Below are 20950 nucleotides of genomic sequence, written 5' to 3' on the forward strand. Positions count from 1 at the left end.
AGGGCAGAATTTCAAGCCCAACAGTACAGACTAAAATGCTAATCAAAGATATATATTGCTTAGTACAGGCCAGTTAGCCGATCAGGTCTACACTGGCTCTTAGAACTTTTCCATCAGAGCTATTCACACCACCACTTCACTTACTTCCCTGTACACTATCTTCGCTTGCATGTGTTCCAACTTTTCTTTAATCCCCCTGCTGTCTACTGGCACTAAAGATGATTTATAATGATTGATTAACATACCAGGATGTCTTTGAGATGTGGGAGGAAACAGGAATACCTGGAGGTCACATGGAGAATGTGAAAACTCCTAACAGACAGCACCCAAGATGAGGAGCAAACCTAGGCCAGTGAAGAGGTGTGGCACCATTCTGCCCTCAATAGGTTTCCAAAGCAAATTAGTATCTGTTTATTATTGTCTCCTCTAGTAAGATACACTGAAAAGCTTTAGCTTGCCAGTCAGAGAGATCATGCCATAATTATATTGTCATAGTAAAAAGAAAACTAAATTCAAAGTAATTTTGTTATCAAAGTACATATATGGCACTATATACAATCGTGAGATTTATTTTCTTGGAGGCATTCACAGTAAATACAAAGAAACACAATGAATTAATGAAAGACTGCACATAACAAGATGGACAGACAACCAATGTGCAAAAGTATATAAAGAAAAAGATAATAATAGTAAATAAATAAGTGATAAATATCAAGAACATGAGATGAAGAGTCCTTAAAAATATGTCCATAGGTTGCAGGAACAGATCAGTGCTGGGATGAATGAAGGTCAGTGAAGTTACCCCCACTGATGGTTGAGGAGTAATACCTGTTCCTGAACCTGGTTGTTTTGTTCCTGGAGATTCTGTACCTTTACCTGATCATAGCAGCAAGAAGAGAGCATGGCCAGAATGGTGGGGGTCCTTGATGAATGATGCCGCTTTCCTGCTACAGCGCTCCATGTGGATGTAGTCAATGGTGGGGAGAGCTTTTTCTGTGATGAACTGGCCTGTGTTCACTACCTTTTGTAGATTTTTCTCTTCAAGGGTATTGGTGTTTCCATACTAGACCACAACGCAACCAGCCAACATACACTCCACCACACATCTATAGAAGTTTGCCAAAGTTTTAGATGACATGCAAAATCTTCACAAATTTCTAAAAAACAGATGCACTGCTGTGCTTTCTTCACTTACATGCTGGGCCCAGGTCAGATCTTCTGAAATGATAACACTGAGGAATTTAATGATCCTGTCCCTCTCCACATCTTATTCCCTGGATGAGAACTGGCTCATGGACTTCTGGTTTCCTCTTCCTGAAGTTAATAATCAGTTCCTTGGTCTTACTGACATTGAGTGAGAGGTTGTTGTTGTGGCACCACTCAGCCAGGTTTCAATCTTCCTCCTACATGCTGATTCATCACCACCTTGATTCAGCAAACTTGAATATGGCACGGGAGCTGTGCTTAGCCTCAAAGTCATAAGGATAATATGAGTAGAGCAGGAGGCTAAGCACACGGCCTTGTGGTGCACCTGTGCTGATGGAGATTGTGGAGGAGTTGTTGTTGCCAATCTGTATTGACTTCGACCTGCAAATGAGGAATTTGAGGATCCAGTTGCTCAAGGAGGTATTGAAGCCAAGGTCTTGAAACTTATTGATTAGTTTTGAGTTGATGATAGTATTGAATGCAGAGCTGAAGTCAATGAAGAACATACTGATGTGTATGTACCTTCATTGTCTAGATGTTCCAGAAATGAGAGAAGAACCATTGAAATGGCATTTGCTGTGGACCTGTTGTGATGGTAGGCAAATTGCAGTGGTTTGAGGTCTCTTCTCAGGCTCAAGTTGACATGTTTCATTGCCAGTCTCTGAAAGCACTTCTTCACAGTGGATGGAAGTGCTACTGGATAATAGTCATTGAGGCACTGGTATTGGTAGCCTGCTTGAATCAGGTAGGTACCTCAGAGTTCCAAAATGAGAAGTTAAAGATACTGGTGAACACCCCAGCCAGTTGATCAGTGCAGGCCTTTAGCACTCGGCCAGATCCCTGTCTGGGCTGGATGCTTTCCATGGGTTCACCCTCCTGTAGGATGCTCTCATGTCCACCTCAGAAACCAAAATCATAGGGTCATTGGGGACTGAAGGAGTTGGTGAAGATGCCTCCATGTTTTGACAGTTAAAGTGAGCATAGACGGTGTCTGGGAGCGAAACGTTGGTATTACCTATGTCGCTTAGTTTAATTTTGTAGCAGGTGATAGCATTCAAGCCCTGACAGAGCTGTCAAACATCCTTCAGTGATTCAAGTTTGGCCCATGTGAGATGGCTTTCTGGAGATTGTACCTAGACCTCTTGTATTTTGCTTTACTGCTAGACTTGAATGCCACTGATCTGGCCCTCTGGCCCTCAGCAGATTGCGGATTGCATGCTTCATCCACGTCTTCTGGCTGGGGGAGACGGAATGATTTTGTGGGGACACTCTCGCCTTTGACTGTTTTATAATGTCTGTGACAACTGTTTAGACCCTCTGATGAGTCCTTTGACATGGCCCAGACCACTGACTCAAAGCAATCCTATAGCTGCTTCTCCGCTTTCCATGACCACTCTTTTGTGTTCCTTACTTCTGGAACCTTGCTCTTTGGTTTCTGCCTGTATTCAGGCAGGAGATCAGCCAAGTGATCAGATTTCCTGAAATGCGGGCTGGGTGAGATTCTTCCGCACTGCTGTCAAACTTCTTACCAAATCACATCTTTCACGTATATACCCCCGTTGTCCATCCTTCTTGATTGGTTGGGTCTCAACCAATCAGATTTCCACAGTCCTACCTTTTACAATCAAATTCTAGATCTTACTTAGAGCGAGACCTTCATCTTTGTTAAAATTCTTTTTCTTTAGTTTTTTTTTCCAATGGCTTCCTTCACCAGGACTAACCAATCAGGAGGGATGGACAACAAAACTACAGGACTAGACATGCCTAGGCATCATCCCTGATAAAGATGGCAGAGTTAGTCATTGAAATGTTGTTTATAATCGATACCTGTACCTGGCTGGAAGCCTGAGAAGAGTTTATTCGTCATATACGCCGGGAAAGCACTAGATCCTTTTTCACAATGTGTTGTATACTGTTTCATTTCGTGAGCTTCATTCCTGCAAAGAATTTAGTTATACCCTGGTGTATATGATAATAAACTAACCTGAATCTGAACCTGAGGTAGGCACTCTGGCACTCAATGGGAGTCATTATTTGGAGTGCCGTCCGATCAGGGTGTTTCTTCTCAGCCTGCTTATGGTCAGCTTCACATCAATGTTTGCATATTTGATCTTAGTGTAGCCCCCTATCAATGTGATTTATCCTGTCCATCAGAGACATCTGTGACACTGGCAGAGCCCACAAGCACAGAACCATGCAGGGAATGGCTTTTTTCCCAGTCCCTGCAATTCATTACCCAGAAAGGGTATGCAATCCAGCTTTGGATGAATGATTGAATGGATGGGGCTACAGCTGTAGTGTCCCTTAATTAAGCAGAGCAACAAAATGACACAAGGTAGCTGAAACTTGCTGCTAAAAGCCTGGAATGGAAAAGATTAGCACCAGTATGGCACATTGGAAATAATACAGGATAAAGTTACAAGTTTGAAGGCATAGGTTTCCTTTCAGATCACAGGGTGTCCCAAGAAATTTTGTCACTGGGTGATTCACAGTCAACACACTGAAGGTAGCCTTCCTCTCTTTTCCATTTAGGAAAGAACCAGCACTGGGAATAGGAAGAGGCCCTGCTAATCTCCTTCCTTGTCATCTTGCCATAGCATTCCCATGGAGGAAAGAATGCAGTAGGTACTGGTAAAGGTAAAGCAAACTCATGTAAGTATGGTGGGATTGGCCAGTTCAGGCCAGCACTGAGCCTTATATTCAGCCATGATAATGATCTGACAAGAACAGGGAGACCCATTCAGACCAAATCACCTTGCATCTCTTGTATCTACTACAATCTTTCCTTTTTGGAAAGACTTGATAATACCTGGACAAGATAACAGGGAAGGAGACTTCCCTGGTTTGAGACCATATTCTACTTCATCGCTGTTTCTTTCCCTGTGTAAAAACTACTGTAGTGTCCTGTGACCTCCTCAGCATTGCTAAATACCTCACTCTCTGGGATGCCTTGTGATAGTAAAAGTACCTCCTCAAATCCAACCCTTCACCTCATTACACGATTCAAATTTAGGCATGTCCTGCTTCAACCTATTATAATCTATTGATATTCCTTCCACAGCAAAATCTGTTGATTTGTCTCTTGGAAGCTGGAATTGCCCCCTGTAGTCACAGCCTGGAGAGATTAACATCCTTTCACTAGGTTTTGTATAGAGTGACACCGGCCCAGTTTAACTTGTGAAGAGGCTGTTTTTAACGTGCCCACAATGTTGAAGCCTTGACCAAGCAAAATAGTTTTGTTCCCTCTACCTTATCAAAATCTTTGAAACACTTCAGCCTTCGGTGCTCAGGGAGGACCTTCCAATCCAGCCCTCGCAACCCCAGAAATTTTGCAGTGAACCTGCGCTGCAGTCCCTCTGAGGCCAGTACACTATATCTTTCCTGAGGTTATGTAAGAGAATTGGATGTTTACTGGCAACTAACTTAAAAACAAGTTGGGCAAAAGATGGCTGAAGAGGTTGGCAATGAGAGACTAAGTTTGAAATGATCAAAGCATTTGAGTTGAAGATTAGGAATAATAAGCTGCTATTCACAACAGTGTTTGCACAATCTATAGTCATTGGCTATACAGAATACCATCTTTTGTGAGTGAATAAGAAAGATTTATTGGCAGGGATATGATTAGAATTACTGGCTAATCAAAAATTTTTAAAATACAAAATCCAGCACATACTTCTTCAAAACTTCTGCCACCACCAACAAGATCCCACCACCAAACACATCTCCCCCCCCCCCCCCCACTTCTGCTTTCCCAAGGTATCTCTCCATACGTGACTCCCTTGTCCATTCATCCCTCCCCACTGATCTCCCTCCTGGCACTTATCCTTGCAATCGGAACAAGCTGCCCTTACACCTCCACCCTCACTACCATTTAGGACCCCAAACAGTCCATCCAGGTGAGGCGACACCTCACCTGTGAGTCTGTTAGCGTTATTTACTGTGTTTGGTGCACCTGGTGTGGCCTCCTGTGTAATCGGTGAGACCCGACATAGATTGGGAGACCATTTTGCTGAACATCTATGTTCTGTCCTCCAGAAAATGCGGGATCTCCCAGTGGCCACCCATTCTAATATGTCCATCCACCGCTTCCTGCACTGTATATAAGGAACACCAACTTATATTCCATTTGGATAGCCTCCAACTTGATGGCATGAACGTCGATTTCTCGATCTTCTGGTAATGACCCCCACCTTTGCCAATTCCCTCCCTCATTTCATCTCTTTGTCCACCCATCACCTCCCTCTGGTGCTCCTCCACACTTTTTCTTTCTTCCATGGCCTTCTGTCTCTTTCACCAATCAACTTCCCAGCTCTTCACGTCATCCCCTCCCCCTCCAGATTTCACCTATCACCTTATGTTTCTCTCTCTCTCTCCTCCGCACGCTTTTAAATCTACTCCTCAGCATTGTTTCTCCAGTCCTGCTGAAGGGTTTCGGCTGGAAATGTCAACTGTACTTTTTTCCATAGGCGCTGCCTGGCCTGCTGAGTTCCTCCAGCATGTCTCACATTGTTTAGTCAATTACAGTACAAATTTGAGCATAAAAGCAGTTCCCTTTGTAATTATAGAATGTGAGCTGGCTCCAATTAGAGAATAATCCTAGTAAACTGAAGCCTGAACACTTGAATTTCTATAAGAATGGGATCTGTGCAACTGATGCCAAAACTCATGACTTTGAATTGGTAGGAGGAACATTTATGGAAAATTAATTCTAAACTCTTAGTCATTTTACAGAACGATCCATGCACATTAGATACTATCCTCTGGGACATCCTGGAGATGTGAAAAGGATGGCAGGGATTATAAGACTCAACATTTTTTCTGTAGTGTATAATTTTATTTCCACATTTGAATGGTTCAGCAGCTACAGATAAAATGACGACTTAAATTTAAAGCTCAAAAAATGTGTCTGCATGGATGTCTCTGCAGAAAATTTCTTATGATTTTACAGTAGTAATTCCTGTGCTGATCACTGTTCAGAATTTGTCTGAAAAATAAATTACTTACATTATTGGGTTCAAATTAAAGCTCGTTAGTGGCTTGATAGGTTTTCTAAGTGTCTTAATATCATTCCAATTTTTAAAAATCCTCTATATTTAGTTGCTCAAACTAACTTTTAATTGTCCAAGTACCTTCAAATAGATTGTGGAATGTTGCAATTACAAAACGGGAATTCACCTTCACAGTATTGTTCACCATCAGCTTGGTTTAGCTTGCGATATGCAAAGATGCATGCATATAGATGCGCTTTACTGATTATCGCTCAGCATTTAATACCATCATCCCCTTTAAACTAATCAATAAGCTCCAAGTCCTTGTCCTGAATACCTCCTTGTTCAATTGGATCCTCGGTTTCCTCACTTGCCGACTCCAGTCAGTTTTGATTGGCAAAAACATCTCTCCACGATCTCTTTCAGCACAGGGCTGTGTGCTTAGCCCCCTGCTCTACTCGCTTTATATCTAAGACTGTGTAGCTAAGCACAGCTCCAGTGCCATATTCAAGTTTCTTGATGACACCACTGTTGTGGGCTGTATCAAAGGTGGTGATGAATCAGCATGCAGGAGGGAGACTGAAAATTTGGCTGAGTCATGTCATAACAACCTCTCACTCAATGTCAGTAAGACCAAGGAACTGATTATAGACTTCAGGAGAGGGAAACCAGAGGTCCATGAGCCAGTCCTCAGTGGAGGATCAGAGGGGGAGAAGATAAGCAGCTTTTAATTCTTGGCTGTTACTGTTTCAGAGGACCTGCCCTGGCGTATAAATGCAATGGCGAAGAAAGCATGGCAGTACCTCCACTTCCTTAGGCGTCTGCGGTGATTTGGGGTGACATCAAAACCTTTGGCAAACTTCTATAGATATGTAGTGGAGAGTGTATTGACTGGCTGCATCACGGCCTGGTGTGGGAACACCAATGCCTTTGAATGGGTAGTGGGTTCAGCTCAGTACATCCTTCCAACCGTTGAGCACACTTACATGAAATGCTTTTGTAGGAAAGCAACACCTATCATCAGAGGTCCTCACCACCAAGGCAATGCTGTCTTCTTGCTGCTGCCATCAGGTAGAAGGTACAAGTGCCTCAGGACTCGCACCACCAGGTTCAAGAACAGTTGCTGCCTGCCAACCATCAGGCTCTTGAATAGAAGAGGATAACTATACTCACTTGCCCAACCATTGCAATGTTCCCACAGCCAATGATCTGACTTTAAGGACTCCTTATCTCATGTTCTCATTATTGATTGCTGTTCATTTATATTTGCATTTGCACAGTTTGTTGTCTTCTGCACTTTACTTGATCTTTCACTGATCCTGTTACAGTTACTATTCTATAGATTTGCTGAGTATGTCACAGTAAAATGAATCTCAGGGTGTATGTGCTGACATACATGTAATGTACTCTGATAAGAACATTTTCATTGAACTTTGAACTTTATTGGTGACTACGTTTCATAATTCTTTGCTATTCGTCTGTGCAAGTCAATGTGCTTATTTTTGCGATACACATTGGCACCTTGTGGATAGTGCAGCAGTACCCGTCTTTCCTCAGACTCAACTTACGGGCTCAAGACACACAAGTAAACTGAGCTTATATTCAACTATAATGCTGAGGAAGGGCTGCAGCATTGAAGGCATTGCCTTTCGGGTAAGGCATTTAAAGTCAAAGCAGATTTTATTGTCATATGGCAAGAGCTTTGACTAAAAAGACATTACTTTTCTGAAGCAAATTGTGGTGAACTAGCAGCACAGAAAGTGAGGAGGCAGGTGGAGGCGAGGGGATGAGCTCTGCTGAGGCATTGCGAGTCTGCAACCGGGCTGCAGACAGAGTTGGTACTATCCCTGCCTGAGATGGAGTGAGCGTTTTGGAGAGGAGTCAACACGGAAGAGTTTCGAAGCCCGTCCACCTAACCCAGGTACGAGGTTGGATTGCTCCAAGCACTGAGTCGATTCGGTGAGATCGAGAAGGGCTTTGGACTGGGTGGCCCAACTGTGTCGCTGCACTGGGATCAAGGCCTAGAGCAAGGCAATATCTGGTGCTTGGACAATTTAAACGTCAGCCCAGGTAGACTGGAAGCCTGAGTGTTGGGAACAGAAGTGAGGAATGTGCTGATGTTGCTTGCTCCCTCTGCAGTGCTGAGGGTGAACTGATCTGGCTGGTGTGATGAATTGTAACCGAGGTTTGGGCCTACTCCGGCTGCTCTGGGAGCAAATCTGGGGACGCTGTCTGGTTTGGAATATTGTTGACTTGCTTCAGATGTTTGTATGATTTGTGGGGTTTTTTTCTATCTCTTTCTCTGTGCAGTCTTTTTTGGTCTTTTTAAAACTGGGTTATTTGGGTTTCTTGCTCTGTGCTCTGTAAGCAGATAAATTTCAAGGTGTATAATTTATACATTCTTTGACAATAAATGTGCTTTGAATCTTTGAAATTTGAATATGCACAAGCGCAATTTGAATGTTTTGAATTTGACTCTGCCCAATACATCAGGTACACATCCCTCCCCGTCATCAGTAGTATCAAAATGAGGTGTGACCTCAAAAAGGAAACATCTATCATCAAAGATCTGTCATCTGTGCCATGCCATCTCCTCATGCATTAGGTGCAATGATATACTTACAGTAAAATCACAGGTACATGGCATTAGACAGGTGGCACTGACCAAAAAAATATAAATTGAACATAGATTATACCCAGTTTTTGCTAGAAAGAACACGATTAGAACAAATCAAAATCCACTTCAATGCCAAGTGATCAAAGTGGTCTCATGTTGCTATACTGTAGTGATTAGGGTTGAACCACTTGGTTCAAGAACTGAAAGCTTGAAGGGAAGTAGCTGCTCTTGAGCCTGGTGCTGAGGGACTCTGTGCGTCTGTACCTTCTGCCTGATGGCCTGGATGGTGAGGATCTTTGATGATAGATGTTGCCTTTTTGAGGCTGCACCTCATGTGGATACTATTGATGGTTGGAAGGGATGAGCCCGTGATGGATTGAGATGAGTCCATTACTCTCTTATATTTCTGTGCATTTGAATTGCTATACCAGACCATGATGCAGCTAGCTGGGACATATGTAAATGTTTATTGGAGAGTCTGATGCCATAAAGGTGCACCGGATGGAAAGGAAGTAATGAATCTGTGATTCACACTGGGCGAGGTTTACTGCTCTCTGTCAGTCCAGAGCAGTGCAGTTGTCACACCGTACATGAATGCAAGTTGTGCTGTTATCAGTGAGGAACGAGTCAGTAAAACATTGAGCTGCCTGACAGGTTCAGTATTTTTCAAACATTGAATTATGTCAAATACTTTTTACTGAATAAAAGATTAGTTTATCTGCAGTAGGGAGCTTTGTGGCCCAATCTGTGCAATGCTTTTTGGGAGGGAAATGAAATCCATGGAGAAGATTTACTGGAATAATCTCAGAGATAAGGATTTTTAGTTACGTGGTGAGACTGGAGAAGTTGGGTGTAATCTTGGAGGAGAAGGGAAAAGGTGGAAAGGCAGTTTGATATACATATTCAGTACAATGAAGAATGAAGACAATAATGAAAAAATATTTCTACTGAAGGATAGCCAAGATCCACAGATTATAGGTGACTGGTGTTAAAATCAGAGCAGACATGAAGAATAGGCTTTTCAAGCTACAAGTAGGTTCAATCTGAAATTCACAGAGAAAGTGAAATCATAGCTTTTCAAAAAGAACTAGATTATTATGGAAATGAAAAAAACTGCACAGCTTTGGAGAAAGAGGCAGGAAGGAGGACTTTTTGAAACATTCTCTTAACAATTTGACACTTGCATAGAACCTAACCTGCTCGTTTGTATTAGTTCTACAATTCTGTGAAATGAATAGGCAGCAGTGGTTTTGGTTGTTTCCTCACAGTGGGTCTGTGGTGGTAACATGGCCAAGTTACCCGAACAACAATGCTAAACCTTGGCCAAGCAATCGAAAGTCCTTAGTCCAAATCCCACTGGTGCAGGTTAAATTCAGCTAATAATCTGGAATATATAGGAGGGCGTAGTGGCATAGCTGGTAGTTCTGCTGTCTTACAGCTCCGGCAGCCTGGGCTTGATCCTGACCTCCGATGCTGTCTGTGTGGAATTTGCACGCTCTTCCCGTGACAGTGTGGGTATCTACTGAGTCCTCTGAATTTATTACACATCCCAAATATGTGCAGTGGTAGGTTAATTAGCCACTGTAAATAGATTGTAGGTGAGCTCAGGGGTAGGAATAGAATCTCAGGAAAGTTGATTGGAGTACCTGGAAAAATATTGTGGGCAAAATATGGGGTTGATGGTCAGAATGGACTCAGTGGGCCGTAGGGGTTGTATCAATGCCCTGTAACTCTATGATTCAGGATTAGGCTTTATGTTAGGCTGAAGGAATTCACATAACCTGGTGACAAACTCTGGCATTAATATTAGGAATTATGAATGGAGAGGTAGCACTTTTTGCTTTTGAGTCAGGAGGCCCCATAGCGAAGGCTGAACCAGGGATAAGTATCTTGAGGCTCTATCTGTCCTCCCCACCCACTCACTCTTACATAGAGCCCAATCTCACTCCAACTCTGCACCTTGAGATAGGCAGTGACAACTGAGACTTCAGGAACACATTGACAGCCTTGGCTGAAGCTTTATCAGCTGTCAAAGATGCCATTGAACATAGACATTTAAATATCCCTGGCCTCAGAGGAATTGCTACTGTTAATTTCTGTAATGTAACAGAGACCACGATTCTGCCCCCCCAAAAAACAACTCTGGTCTGGTGAGCTTTAAATTGAAGCAAGAGCCATTATTTTAATATATGATTAGAATGAATTGTTGAATGTACCAAAAAATTCAAAGGCTGTAGTTGGGTTCTTGGGAACCTTCCCAGTGTGGGTGTGAATAATATGGATACAGTTTCAGTCTGGATTGAGCAGAAATACTTGCATTTACTTAATTGGTTCTTGCACTGCAGGGATATCCTGCAGTCTCCCAAAATTAATAATTAATCCCTCAGTCACTGCTACAGCCAACCACTGGAAAGAAACCATGATTCTTCCTATCCTTTTGTCTAAAATGTGATGAAAATGCAGTGAGGCAGAAGCATAATTTATGACATATGAGGTGAACACTAGGCAGGGGAATAAAGAAATGCCTCTGGGTGAACTTCTCTACACTTCCACTGCATATATGAACGTTAGGTGAAGAAATGCAGAGATGTTACTCCAGGTGCCGCAGTAAGAAGTGCAGGTTGGGCAGGATTTGGGGAAAGGACAGTTCAGAGTGAGGCACAGGCGTGCCTGAGGTGGTTCAGTGCAGAGGAAGGCAAATCCAATACTTTGTACTGAGTGTTACGTATCCTGTAACTGGATCACTTACCAGCAAAGATAGAGAGGTCCGCTGAAGTCTGATGGTACCATCTTTAAACGTTTTTATTATTAAAGGGGCACAAAAGTAAGGTTAATACAAACATTTAGATAACATACGTCGTCAATACTCAATCTAAAGCGCAGGTATAGTAATAATCAATCAGAAATAAGCTCTATCATTGTCTAGGGATTAATATATTGTTCATTTGGAAATATAAAAGTCATTCAGAAGTCTGCAGGCTTCAGCCTTTTGGGAACCGCTGGGTTTCCCGTGTTGGAGAGAGAGACAGAGATTGGTGAGAAAAGGAACACTTGCCCGGGTCCTTACGAAGCAAAGCCGTGGAATCAGGGGAGCAGGCTTCCCTGGTGTTAGTTAAAAGCGGTTTTCCATGATTCCAGCCACAGACTCCCGATTCGGAATCTAACGCACATGGCTTCCTTCAAAATGGCTTCCCGCTACGACGGGATCGCTATCGTGTCTCCTTGCTGCATCTGAAGGGGTCATTGACCCCCCCCTTCACTAGGGCTCTTGCGATTCTCACAAAGGAGGGGGCTGGTATCATAACATGAGAAAGATTCCTTAGGATGCTTTTCTTAGGCAAATAGTGACAACATTACATCGGCCAATGAGTTGGAGATGGAGAAAGAGCAGCAATACTCAGAATCTATGGATAATCTAAAGCCAAGATTGAAGCGTCCAATCAAAACAGAATGATTTCCCCACAAAAAGCACCACTGTGTGTAAACACTGAGTATAAATGTAAATACAGGGTTTTATAACGATAAAGCTTGATTGATAGGGTGGGTGGGGTGCTTACAACACACTGGCTTTCTTCAGTGAGACACAGGTGATTGCAGATGCTGGAAATCTGGAGCAGCACACGAAGCCCAGGGAGGAACTCAGAAGGTCAGATGCATCTATGGAGAGAACGTACAAACGTTTGTAGAACACAGAGCATTACCACACAGTACAGGCCTTTCAGCCCACAATGCTCTGCCAACTTTTTAACTGACTCCACAATCAGTCTAATCTTCCCTCACATATAGCTCTCCATTTTTCTTTCAACCATATATATGCCAGTCAAAGAGACTCTTAAATGTCCCTAATCTATCTGCCTCTACCACCACCCTGGCAGAGATTTATTCTAGTAGGTCACCAATTGTGCACTGCTGACACTGTAGACAGGTCATCTGAAGTCCATAGTCCATCATAAAACTCTAAGCTTGGCAAAAGCAAGCACTGTGCTATAAATTATGGCCTTCTCTCATTATGCATGCTGGTGCACAGCAGTGTTACAGGTACTGAGATAAACTCAATACTAGTGGACTGATTTAATATCTTGTGTATTCTGTCTGACTTGCCTTGAGAGTTGACTGATTCATGCGGAAGTTTAATCTGTAAACAAGTGTGTAATTTTTACTGATAAAGAGGGTCAGATTGGGTACATGTGAAAAGTTCTGGCTGATCAATGCTGTTGTTATAAAATGTGGAGCATTGTTTAATCTAAACAGAATCAGGGTTGGGAACGAAATTGAGAGCATGTGGCAAGGGAGCAGAAGTAGCTCACTCAGCCTCTCAAACCTGTGCCAAATTTCAAAATGATCAGAGCTGATGTTCCCCGGCCTCATTTCTACCGTGCTGGCTCCCCACAGCTTTGAATTCTCAGACCTTTCAAATATTTCTTTGCTTCCTCTTTAAAGAGGTCCAATATTGAGTCTCCACAACCATTCAGAGGAGGGAAATCCAGAAATGCATCTCTCACACCACCAAATTTTTCCATCCGGTGGTGTACTGGGGCAACAGCATCAACATGATGATGCCAACAGGCTCAATAAACTGATTAGAAAGGCTGTCTGTGGTATAGGAGTCAAACTGGACACAGTGGAGGCTGTGGTAGAACAAAGGACAATCCAGAAAACCCTGGCAATTCTGGACAGTGTTTCTCACCCTCTGCATGCTACCTTGGCTGAACAGAGGAGCACTTTCAGTAATAGACTAAGACAACTGCGCCTGCTCCAAAGACCGCTACGAGGTCATTCTTACCCTCGGCCATTAGACTCTATAATGAGTCAGCCTATTGTAAGGGAATTGATGATCCCCTCCCATTAGACTGTTAATAACCTCTGATTACCAGAGCTCTGTTTACCACACCCCGCTATCACGGACACCCTGTGCAATACTACTATCACTTCTTATCTGCATGGTGTGAATGTGCACCCATTCCTGTATAATATTACAGTAATTCCTGCACTAGTATCTTAACAGTGTGAACTTGGAAATCTTGTACATCTTACTTATTTTTTTATTCTTTCTTCTCTTCTAATAGTTGTATATTTGTGCACTTGGTAATGCTACTGTGACACTATAATTTCCTGTGTAAATCAATAAAGTATCTATTTATCTATCAAAGTCAAATTTATTTGAAAATATAGCATAGAATAGCACAGGAGAGTACAGATCCTTCGGCCCATGATGTGGTGCCAAGTCTAACCCACTCCAAGTTCAATCTAGTCTCTCCCTCCACATAGCCCTTCATTTTTCTTTCATCTATGTGCCTATCTAAGAGTATCTTAAATGTCCCCAATGTACCTGTCTCTCCCACCACCATAGTCTATGCACCTACCATTCTCTGTGTATAAAAGCTTGCCTTTGACATGCCCTTTATACTTTTCTACAAACATCCTAAAGCTATGGCCACTTGTGTTAACTCTTTCACCCTGGGGAAAATGTCTCTGGCTGTCTACTCTATCTGTACCTCTTATCATCTTGTATAACTCTGCTGAGTCACCTGCCATCTTTTTTTGCTCCAAAGAGAAGAGCCCTAGCTCACTCAGCCTATGCTCATAAGACATGCTTTCTAACCAAGGGAGCAACTTGGCAAATCTCCTCTGCATCTTCCCTAAAGCTTCTACACCCTTCCTATAACGAGGCGACCAGAAGTGAATAGAATACTTCAAGTGTGGCATAACCAGAGTTTTACAGAGCTACAACATTACCTCATGGCTCTTGAACTCAGTCCCCTAACAAATAAAGGCCAAAATGCTATTTGCCATCTTACCAACCATATCAACGTGTGGCAACTTTGAAGGATTGATGGACTTGAACCCCAGGTTCCCTCAGTTCTTCCACACTGTTAAGAATCCTGTCACTAACTCTATATTCTGCCTTCAATTTCAATCTTCAAAAGTGAATCACTTCACATTTTTCTGGATTGAATGCCACCTGCCATTTCTCAGTCAAGCTCTGCATCCCGTCAATGTCCCATTGTAACCTAGGACACTATCTACAACACCACCAATCTTTGTATCATCTATAAACTTACTAACCCACCATTCCAGTTCTTCATCCAAGTCATTTATAAAAATCACAAAGAGCAGGAGCCCTAGAGCAGATCCCTGTGAATCACTACTGGTCACCAACCTCCAGGCAGAATATGCTCCATCCACTACCATCCTTTACCTTCTGTAGGCAAGTCAATTCTATATCCAACAGCCAAGTTTCCCTGAATCCATTCTGACTTTCTGAACGAGCCCACCATGCAGAACATTGTCAAGAGCTTTAACTAAAACCTAATTACGAGGGGTGATTGATAAGTTCATGGCCTAAGGTAGAAGGAGTCAATTTTAGAAAACCTAGCACATTTATTTTTCAACATAGTCTCCTCCTACATTTACACACTTAGTCCAGCGGTCGTGGAGCATACGGATCTTGGACTTCGAGAGAGTGTCCACAGCAGGGGTGGTTGATAAGTTCGTAGCCTAAGGTAGAAGGAGATGAGTTATACAGCTCTCGTTACATGCACATGCAGTTCAACTCTTTGAGTGATTATGCAGAAAGTTTGAAGTTAATAACTCATCAGGGGTGATTGATAAGTTTGTGGCCTAAGGTAGAAGGAGATGAGCTGCTCAGAGTTGCCCTGCATGTAACGAGAACTTCACTTTCCCTCTCCTGACAGTCACCCAGCTACTTGCCTCCTGCAGTTCTGGAGTTACTACTTCCCTGAGGTTCCTATCTCTCACCCCCTCATTCTCCTGAATGAGACAACGGTCATCCAGCTGCAGCTCCAGTTCCCAAACATGGTCTGTAAGGATCTCCACCGCAGATGAGCTTCTTGCAGATGTTGCAATAAGGGAGAGTGGATGGTACCCAGATCTTCCACATCTTGCGTGAGGAGCGCACCACTGAGTTGGGTTCAATTCTCCCAACTCTAGCTTGGCACTAATAGACAAAGGAAGCGTAACCTTAGAGAAACCACAGCCTAGAGGGAAATTAACTGTCAACATTTTGGGTCGAGGCCCAGTTCAGATGAAGGGTCTTGGCTCAAAATGCCAACTGTCCATTGGCTTTCTTCTTTGATGTTGCTACATGCAGCTGATTTAAACGTGGGAAGTCAGGAACCTCAGATTCCAAGTTCAGAAACCACAAAAAAACTAGTGGATAGGAACAAACACATAATGAGAAAGATTAATAAAATCTTGACTTTTATCTCAAGAAGCTGGGAATACCAAGCAACAAAAGTAATTTTACAGTTATATGAAGCATTGATCAAGCCTTAATTAGCCTATGCCATCTCAGGAAGATTGTATAGAGTAATGCAGGACTGATTAATCTGAATGTCAAGAATCTTTCCTGAGAACAGTTTGTGTGGAGTAGATTTGCAGGGTTTTTGCCATAGATTAAGAGATGATCTAAATGAGGTATTTAAGATTACCAAAGATTATGAGAGGGTAGATAGAACCAGTTCCTGGAATCCCAATCAACACAGCTGTAGTGTCTTTAGATGGCACAGTGGTACAGCTGGTAGAGCTGTTGGCTCACATCACTGTGTCCTGGGTTTAATCCTGACCTCTGCTCCTGTCTGTGCAAAGTTTGCATATTAACCATATAACAATTACAGCACGGAAACAGGCCATCTCAGCCCTTCTAGTCCGTGCCGAATGCTTACTCTCACCTAGTCCCACTGACCTGCACTCAGCCCATAACCCTCCATTCCTTTCCTGTCCATATACCTGTCCAGTTTTACTTTAAATGACAATATCGAACCTGCTGACAATATCGAAGCTGCCCAGACTTCCTCCCAGTGCTCTGCTATCCTCTAACGTCCCAAAAGCATGTACCATAGGTTGGTAGGTTAATTAGCCACTGTATTTTGCTCCTCATGTGTAGGAGAGAAATAGAATCGAGGGTGGGGAATCAGTGGGGTATGAGGAGAATGAAATGGGATTAATATAGGCTTAGTCTAAATGGGTAGTGGATAGTTGGCACAGACTCAGCAACGCTGTTTCCTTTTCGTACGACACCATGAAAACAGCCCTCAGCATTTATAGAACAAGATGGAACAGGATTTCAGAGACATTATCAGGAAGCTCTTCATCACTTATAGAGTTTCCTGGCAAAATAAGACAGAAACAAGAGATACTACAGATATTGGTAATCAAGAGCAACTCACAGAGTGTTGGAGAAGCACAGCTGGTCAGGTAGCATCTATGGGGGGAGATGTTTTAGGTTGAGATCTTTCGTCAGGAATGTCAAGGCTCAGGGATCCTGCCCTGGTGGTTTGCAACTGATTGCAAAACCCTTCTGTTCCTTTCCTTTCCCCATATCTCATTGGCACTATCACCTCTTCCCTTTCCCCTCCCTGCCCTTGTTCTGCCCATCACACACATATTCCTTTGCTGCGGTTTCCCTCCTCACCTCTTTCCATTTATTCCATGGCCCACTGGCCCTCCTATCAATTCCATTTTCTTCAGCCCTGTATTATTTCCACCTATTACCTACAAGCTTTTTACATCATTCCTGCTCTCTAACACCATCACCTGTCTACCACCCATTTATCTGGATCAATCTATCACCTTTAAGCCCTTGCTCCACAACTTACCCTACCTTTTTATACTGACTATCTCCCCTTGTTCTTTCCATACCTGATGTAGGGTCTCAACTCAAAACTGACTTAAATTCCCTTCAGTGATTCTGCCTAAGCTGATGAGTTTATCTAACAATTGTGTGTTTTACCCTTGCAATAATTAGGCTTTCTAAATTGAGGTTGAGGGATTTTTCTAAAGTGATGAATTTGGAAGAAAGTGGAATGTTTGCAATTGGGAGGTGGTATTGTAGTATTGAGGCAACTACAATGCACAACAGGATTGTGAAGCTGAATGGCATATCCCTCCTCAGATAGAAGATGAGCATTGCTGGTCAGGTAGTCTGCCCAACTTTCAGCTAGAGGTAGCTCCTCCACTGTTAGTCTACTGTAGCATATGTCTGAACTCCAGTATAAATAATAAGACCATAAGATATTGGAGCTCAATTAGGCTATTTGCCTCATCGAGTCTGCTCTGCCATTTCATCATGGCTGATCCATTTTTTCTCTCAGCTCCAATCACCTGCCTACTCCCCCCCCCCACCACTGTATCCCTTTTTGCCCTGACCAGTCAATAATCTATCAACCTCTGCCTTAAATATACATACAGACTCTCCACATCCACTCTATCAAGGCCTATAAGTTTCAATTAGGTCATCCTTCATTCTTCTGAATTCCAATCAATACTAGCACAGAGCCACCAAACACTCTTCATATGACAAGCCATTCAATCCTGGAATCATTTTTGTGAACTTCTTTGAACCCTCTCCAGTTTTAGTACATCCTTTCCAAGATAACAATGGTCCAAATGAGGCCTTACAAGTGCTTTATGAAGTATCAATATTACAACCTTGCTTTTATATTCTAGTCCTCATGAAATAAATGTTAACATCATATTTGCCTTCCTCATCACAGACTCAACCTGCAAATTAACCTTTAGGAAATCCTGCACAAGGACTCCCAACTCCCTTTGCGCCTCAGATTTTTGTATTTTCTCTCCATTTAGAAAATAGTCAACCCTTTCATTTTTTCTACCGAAGTGCATGACCATACACTTCCTGACACTTTATTCCACCTGCCACTTCTTTGCCCAATTCTCCTAATCTATCTAAATCCTTCTGTAGCTTCTCCACTTGCTCAAAACTACCAGCCCCTCCACCTATATTTGTATCATATGCAAACTTTGCAACAAAGCCATCAATTTCATAATCTGAATCATTGACATAAAAAGAATTGGTCCTAACACAGACTCCTGTGGAATGCCAGTAGTCACTGGCAGCCTACGAGAAAAGTCTCCCTTTAATTTCACTCTTTGCCTCCTGCCAATCAGCCACTGCTTTTTCCATGCTAAAATCTTTCCTGTAATACCATGAACTCATAGCTTGTTAAGAAGTCTCATGTGTGGCTGAAAAAGGTCTTCTGAAAATCCAAGTACACAACATCAACCAATTCTCCTTTGTCTATCCTGTTGTTATTTCTTCAAAGAATTTTAACAGATTTGTCAGGCAGGATTTTCCCTTGAGGAAACCATGCTGACTACGGCCTACTTAATCACGTGCCTCCAAGTACCACAAAACCACATCCTCAACAATCAACTCCAACATCTTCCCAATCACTGAGGTCAGACTAACTGGCCTATAATTTCCTTTCTTCTACCTCTTTCCCGTCTTGCAAAGTGGAGTGACATTTACAATTTTCCAGTCTTCCAGAACCATTCTAGAATCTAGTAATTCTTGAAAGATCGTTACTAATGCCCCCATGATATCACCAGCCACTTCCTTCAGAACACTGGGGCGTGCTCCATCTGGTCCAGTGACTTATCTACCTTCAGATCTTCCAATTTTCCAAGAATCTTCTCCCTAGTAATGGTAAATTCACACACTTCATGACCCCTGACACTTGGAACTTTCACCATACTGCTAGTGTCTTCCACAGTGAAGACTGATGTAAAATACTTATTCAGTTCATCTGCCATTTCCTACCTCTCCAACATTGTTTTCCAGTGGTCCAATATCCAGTCTCACCTGTCTTTTACACTTTATTTATCTGAAGAAACCTCTGGTATCCTTTTTGATATTTTTGGCTAGCTTACTTTTCCTTCTTTACCTTCTTAATGACTTTTTAGTTGCCTTCTGATGGTTTTGAAAAGCTTCCCAATCCCCTAACATCCAACTAATTTTCCTCTATTGTATGACCTCTCTTCGGGTTTTATGTTGGCTTTGAAGTCCCTTGTTAACCATGGTTGTGTTATCTTGCCTTTAGAATACTTTTTCCTCATTGGTATGTACATATCCCCCGCCTTCCAAATTGGTTCCAGAAATTTCAGCCTTTACTGCTCTGCCGTCACCCCTGCCTGTGTTCTTTTCCAATCAATTCTGGCCAACTCCTCTCTCATGCCTCTGTAATTCCCTTTACTCCACTGTAATACTGATACATTTGACTTTACTTCTTCTCAAATTTCAGGGTGAATTTGATCATATTATGATCACTGGCAGCTCACCCTTCCCTTCTTAAAGATGATTACAGGTTATCAATTAATACTGGCTTACCAGTGATTCCCAGATACTGATAAAATTAATAAAAAAGACACACACTCATGTAGGCATATGTTCCTCACAAAGACATGGTGTACAAATAAATGCACATACACTCTCACATATCAGAAATGCAAATGCGTGAGAGCATTTACTGGATTTGTAGAGTAAATAGCTAATAGTCGATTTAATGAACACAAGATTCACCTGAAGCTGGAAATCTTGAGCAACACACACAAAAAGCTGAAGGAACCCAGCAAGTCAGTCAGTATCTGTGGAGGGGAGTAAGCAGTCAATATCTTGGGCCAAGACTCTTCAGAGTCTTGATGTTTTTGTGAATGATCAAGTCGAACTGTTGAAAGGCTTTGCTACTGTTAGCACAATTTAAGCATTGGTAGTAGCCACTGGTGATGGCAGCAAGTTGTCTGTGAGCCAGAAATGTGAGTTCTCTTCTGCTTCATTATCAACTGCAGTGAATGCAAAGCAATATATGATGGGTGTATTGACCAGGAGTGATCAATATGTTGAAATATGGATGACTTCGCCAAATAAGAACAGAGTGATCTATTAAACATAATACACATCGGATCTCTGCTAGAAATTGGGTAAACAAACCACTCTTGGGAAGACACTAAATCATGAAATTTCAAGGTTTTAGTGATGAAGCACTTAGACTTGGCTAAAGTGCGGATGTCTGCTGACCTGTGAATGATACAATAGTACAGAGAAATTTAGCAGGAACTGGGTTTAATCTGAATACTTATCTGTCTGTTGAAGCTTATTGAAAAGACGATAAACTGAACAATATATAGTCATAGGCACCCATACACACACACACACACACACACACACACACACACACACACACACACACACACACACACACACACACTCCTATGCATATGTATGTATATCCATACAGATATGTACGCCAACACACAAGTACACACACATGCACGAAAATACACAGGGATACATGTAAGTCACACAAACATTCACAAATAC

Source organism: Hemitrygon akajei, chromosome 3, assembly GCF_048418815.1.
Source record: "Hemitrygon akajei chromosome 3, sHemAka1.3, whole genome shotgun sequence".
NCBI classification, from domain to species: domain Eukaryota; kingdom Metazoa; phylum Chordata; class Chondrichthyes; order Myliobatiformes; family Dasyatidae; genus Hemitrygon; species Hemitrygon akajei.